The sequence below is a fragment of the Nicotiana tabacum genome, chromosome 15 (assembly GCF_000715075.1).
Source record: "Nicotiana tabacum cultivar K326 chromosome 15, ASM71507v2, whole genome shotgun sequence".
Taxonomy (NCBI): Eukaryota; Viridiplantae; Streptophyta; class Magnoliopsida; order Solanales; family Solanaceae; genus Nicotiana; species Nicotiana tabacum.
In genome coordinates this window covers 85696095-85702433 of record NC_134094.1, presented here as the reverse complement: position 1 = coordinate 85702433, position 6339 = coordinate 85696095, and positions in this window count along the sequence as shown.

Here is a 6339-nt window from a genome sequence, read left to right as displayed (position 1 = left end):
CTCTCAACTCTAAATTACCCACTCAATACCTCTCGGTTATAGAGTGATTTTTTTTCAAATTGGCTTTCTCAAGCCCAATTTGGTAATCATTTGAAATAATTGATATGAACTCAAGTCGGATTTTTCCCTATCTTTAGTTCAAACCCTTTAATTAGGCTAGCCAAAATCTTAACTAGCCCAATTTCTTGTTAGCCAAGTTTTTCTAGACTAAGTCCCTCTTTCTCAAGTAAGAACCTAGTCAAATAGGCATGAATCAATGTGTACAATTAATTCTAGAAATAATGCATGAAAAATGCTAAATAATAAACGCTCAATCATAAACAAGAATTAGAGTAATTACCCATAAGGTTTACACACTAGGATTGGGTCACAACCCTAGAAACAATCTAGCTACTCATGATAGAAATTGAAGAAAACAAATAAGAAGAACTAGTTAAAGCCATAAAAAAAATTAAATTGATAAAACTAATGTTTCTTCACCCAAAATGGTCACAAAATACCCAAAGTAGTAAAGTATAACGGCTACAACACTAAAAACTATAAAACTTGCCCTAAAAATGTGTTCCCCGTCTATTTATAGTGGCCCAAAATTTGCTGACAAAAATGCCCTTCGGGAGGTTCTGCGGCTGCATAATTCCATGTGCGGTCCGCACTTTTCTTGGCTCTATAGGTGGAGAATTTTTGCGGCTGCACTTTAGCTTTTGCGACTGCACTTTTGGCAAGGCTTCACACTTGATTGGTTTGCACACTCTCTGAACTTTTTGAATTCTTGTCAGTGCGACCATGTTTTGCGACCGCACAAATTGTGTGCGGTCCGCACTTTTCTAATCATCCTCTGAGAATCAGGCACCAGATCTGCGGTCACAGAGGTAATTTTGCGGTCCGTACTTTCTTCTACAGCCGCATAATTCCTTCTGCGGACCGCACTTTTGGCCTACTGCACTCCTTCTTGCCTTATGAGCCGGAACACTCTTTTTTGAGTTAGATTTCTTCGTTGAGGTTCAATTCTCCAATATTCCTGCAATTTGCATAATTTTATTAGTTTTGGGAACAAAAATCAGCACTTTCATACTAAAACTAAAGCAAGAAGGTACTAATAAGTGGTTAAAATCTACACTTATCAACTCCTCCAAACTTAAGTCTTTGCTTGTCCTCAAGCAAATATATTAGTTCCCACCTTCTCAAAGTGAAAGTTCATTTTAAAGAGTCAATTATAAGCCACTCATACTCAGTTGGGACCAACAATTATCCATAATACTCATGCATTTTTAACAAGGTGACAAATTACATATTATGCACATATAGCTCTAATGTGACACTTGAGCTTCAAGAATTGACACTTGAGCTTCAAGAGTTAACTTCACTCATCAAGGACTCTTGCTCTATCATGTAGATCATGGTGGACTCCAAACTCTTCCCCCTCTTCCTTCCATTTTCCAAGCTCACTTCAAGAGTTAGCACTCAATTTTTAGATCAATGAAAGGTTCACTCTTCTCTCACAAAGAAATGTCATAAGTAAGGCTTCAAGTACCATATGCTTGCCCCTCATGTAGATCACCAATAATGTAAGCTCACACGGTTCAAAATCAAGTAGGACTTCTTTCAGGTTTTAACGAAGGCTTTTGGATTTGGGTAAAATACCATATGAGATAAGTGGTTACTCCCTTCCTTAAGCACTTCATATTTTCATTTCTTGGTTTACATTTACCAACTCTTAGAGGCATTTTCTTTTTCTTGGGGGCTAGAGAGACTTGACATCACTCTTTCTTGTTCATTTTATTCTTTTTCTCCCTTGATGCTCATACTAGAGATAGTTGCCTCCTTTTGATTTCATCAACCATCCTTTTTATTCTCTTTTTGGCATTTATTTTTGTTCTTTTCTTTTCTTGCCTTCTCTTTTCATAGAGATCATTTCTTTTCTCTTTTTGGTACCTTGATACCTCTTTCAAATTCCTCAAATATCCCCCAAAACTTATACCTTAAGACACTTATTTCATAAGGGCGTTAAGGAAGGTCCGGGTGCCAAGAGAGGATTACAACAAAACGGGTAAAGGCTAGTAGCATGGTTACCAATTAAGAAAGGCTAAAAGCTCAAAGGGGATTGACTAGGGATAACAAGCATTGGGTGGCAATAGAAAGCTCAAACGGAACAAGGAAAACCTACAATCATTTTTCAAATCAAGCAAACTTAGGATTTTGCCTTGAAACACAAATAGGGCAAGTTCTAGACCATTCACAAAACTACTTGGACTAGCAACAAAAATCACCTCATCCCTCATGCAACTAGACCGTTAAAGAGGATAGAGTCTAAAGCCTACAATAATCACAATCAAGTTAAAGATCACTATGGTCCAATTAACCACTCAATGATTATCAAAGTCAACTCAAGAATCTCAAAGTCACTAACTAGAGCTATTTCTTTTCTTTCAAAAACCTTGTTTCAAACAATAAGCACACAATTAAGTGTGGTGGTGCTAAATGAAGCATGAATAATTCTTTTTAGAGAATGACTTGATTAGGGCTTTTATTCATTACTACTACTACTATTATTATTATTACCTAAACACAAAAACAGACTCATTCCCTTAAGAAAATTGTCACACCATCCATCCCCACCCGGTTCACACAAAAGACTAAATTTGGAAAGAACCGTGGCATTAAGAAAACCAAAGACTTATTATCCATACTTCTACGAAGAACATGAAAACTACTAACATAAGAAGAAGCTACTAACAAAACAAAAATCAAAGTAAACAATTGAAGAAGCTAATGAAAGCAATAACTAACTAAAGATAGATAAAATAAAAAGAAACAGAATTATCCAATTATTACAGTCCAAATGTATCCAAATGTGTCAAATATATCAAATAAACTCCACCCTCGCGAATAAAAGTAAGCACGGTCCCTAATGATTAACAAAATAAGAGTGAAAAGAAATAGGACGAAGAAACTCCCTAAGCATCCTTGGACATCTCAGTGTCCCCAACAACATCAACTCATGTTGGCTCAGCCAATTGTATATCATCATCATCATATCTGGGAGTGGCGGGAGTGGCAAGCATAGCACACACTGTGTCAGTAGTGTTGGTAGCAAGGTATGTCTCCTCAGACTAGCCAACTGGTGCAACCTGTGCAGATAGATCTGGGGCGGACTGGTCTGGGTCAAGCAACATATCAAATGAAAAATCCTCAGTTGTAGCTAGCCGGGTCACCTCTTTCCTAAGCTTATCCACTGACTTTTTGTTGGCTTGGGACTTTCTCATCTTCTTTACTTCTTTGGTGAAGTCCTCAATAATTGAACCATGATGTACTAGAGTATCCATGATCAGCTTCTGGTTGTCCAGAATCTTATGCAGCTTCTCATCAAGCTCAGTAGAATCCCGCGGTGCCTGTGTGGATGACTGCCCTGCAACAATACTAGATATCTCAGATAGCTTTGAAGTAACTGCCTGCATCCAGTTGATGAGACTCGCCAATGTCTGGGAAACTTGCAAAGCAGAAAGTAGGCATGTAGGCATGGACACCGGCCTCAGAACCGGAGTAGGGACTGCCCTAGGAGCTGTGGTCAGAGTTGAAGATGGTGGCGGAGGCATAGCTTCTGCACTGGTAGATGGCTTAGCTGATGTAGATGGAATATCAGCTGTGTCAGAAACTACCACTATCGGCTCATTAGACTGGCCTGTAGTAGTAGAAGGCTAGGCACTCTTCTTCGGGTTGGTCGGATCCTACAACGAGTACCACTCAAATGGCTTCTTTGGCTTCACCTTCATATCAAATGGCTTTGGCTCTACCTTTGCATCAGCGAGGTACTCTGTAATAGTGCTGGGGTAGGGGCAAGCCGTGTTAGTCTGCTGCGTTACTAATGAGATATTGGCCGACATCAGGGCACCCACATTGATCGGGCACCCGACCATGATAAAATCCACTAGAACTGCATGTGGAACATGCAAGTTGTTCTCATTCTGGCATGGGTCAAGCCTGCTACCCACAAAGGTATGCCAACTTCTTGCCTCAAAGCTCAATGTACTCCGCTGAATGGGTACCCAACAGTGATCCATGGTGGAGGTGGTCCTGGTGCTAAGATCTCAATAATCCATGACTAGGCTTTTTCTTTCAAGGCCAACTTCTCTAGGTACTCCTTTGGCTCCATGTCCTCAAAACTGAAGTACGCATTCAGCGTATGCTGATCAAACTTCACCTTAGAGTTGCGTACTTTGGTCACCTTGCGAATGTGTGAAATGTTGGCATAAAACTCACGGACAAGGTGCTCCTTGACATCTACGACATTCTCAGTAAACAACATCCATCCCATTCTCGATATGAACTGCTCCAACATTGCAGGGTTGTATCTATCAAGATCCCTCAACAGAAACTACTTCTTATGTATTAATGATCTCACCGGCCACCATATTCAAAAGTCAGTGAAAGTAGCCAGACTCATAATTTGTCTTCCCATGCTTCCTTCTTCTTTGTCCGCTCAACCCCAGTGGATGGACCTTCTCCTCCTTTTCCATCATCTGGAACATCCTTCGCACCAGACTCTAGAGCAACTGGCTCGGAAGCATGGCTAGCACTTTTTGAACCCCCGGAAGTGATGTGAGATAATGAAGCCACATCTAGGGGCTCAGATTGCCCCTGCAGCCTGGACTGTGCATTGCCTGCTCTTCCGGAATAAACAATGAGTTGCCCTCGGAAGCCTCCCTAGACGGGGCATAAGAACTAGACTTGGAGGGGTCTGCACCCCTCCCTCTGCATGTTATGGCCTTCTTCTGAATAGTCTTGGGCATGCTGAGGGGAAAGGCACCTCTACCTCGACCCCTAGAAGAGTCTCCTCTACCCTTTACAGTTTCGCTGCGGCCTCGTGATGCCATTGTCTGTATCAAAACAAAGAGGATTGTTAGTTTCACGTCATCATTCGACACATTTAGTACTTATGTAATCAAAGGAGAACAATATGGACATAGTAGGGTTTCAATAGACTAACATGCTTGCAGAATATGGGATCTGCGGTCCTCACTTTTCCGATATGGGGCCGCAAAATGGGAGTGTGGACCACACATTTTCATGTGCAGCCGCACTTCTGACAAGAAAGTTCAGAGGCTCTATTGCCTACTCTCTGAAGACAGTGCGATGGCAAAGTGCGGCCGCAGAATTCATCTGCGGTCTGCAAAATCTTAAGTGCGGTCCGCACATCTGCTTTCTCAAGAGATGAGTCTCTGATAGACAGTGCGATCCTAAGTGTGTCCATTCTAAGAGTTTTGCGGTCCGCACAATTAAAGTGCGGCCACAGAAGCACTTGCCTTTACCAGTTTCCTAGAACAACCAAACTGCGAACCACTCAAATTCAAGTGGGGCCGCAGATTTCAAAATTAACGAACAATCATATTTATTCACTTTAGATTTTGCGATTACTTGTACAAATCAGTATGGAAACATGGTATACACATCAAATCTAGTTAATCAAACCCATTTTAGCATGCATCAATGACTACCCAGCACAAATTTACCCCATATGGATACATGGATTAACTCTAATAACAGATGACCTAAAATAAACTAAACAAATTATGAAAATTAAACTAACAAAAAAGATTAACATGAATAAAAGCATACCAGATGAAGTGAGTGTACTAGATGTGCGAATACAGGTAGGTATGTGTGGTTGATAGTGCAAATCTCTCAATAAAGCTTGTAGAGCAATAATGATTCTATGGTTGGTGAAAAGTGTAAAATGAAGGAAAAACTTCTATTTATACCTAGATTTTTTAAAAGAGAAAAGGGCTGAGTGCATCTGCATAATTCCAAGTGCGGTCCTCACTCCTTCACCTGGGCAGCAGTGGTCTGTGTAACTTGTGCGGTCCGCACAATTTTGAGTGCGGCCGATCAATTCCTTTCGCCGCCATAGAGTAGCCCCGCACAGGCTCAAACTTTAGAGACTTTGCAATTTATCACTTTGTCGATCTTCCAGAAGTGCGGTCTACATGTGAAATGTGCGATGTGCATGTGAAATGTGCGGTTTGCATATGAAATGTGCGGTCCGTATGTGAAATGTGGGGCCACACAAGCTCTTCTGTTGTGGCACACTTAATTCTACGGCCGCACAATTAGAATGTGCGTTCCGCATTTCCTTCAACACTTAGCCATTTTTGTCCACCTTTCTTGCATGTAACACTCAACCCGTATGTCACGCCCCGAACCTAGGAGCGAGACAAGCACCCGGTGCCTCACCTAACCTAGCGTACCAAATTGCGACTAAGGGACTCTGAACACATAATGTCATACTTTGGCCATGGGGCCACCTTGCAAGACAATTTGCGAAGCAAAATATAAAATTGAATG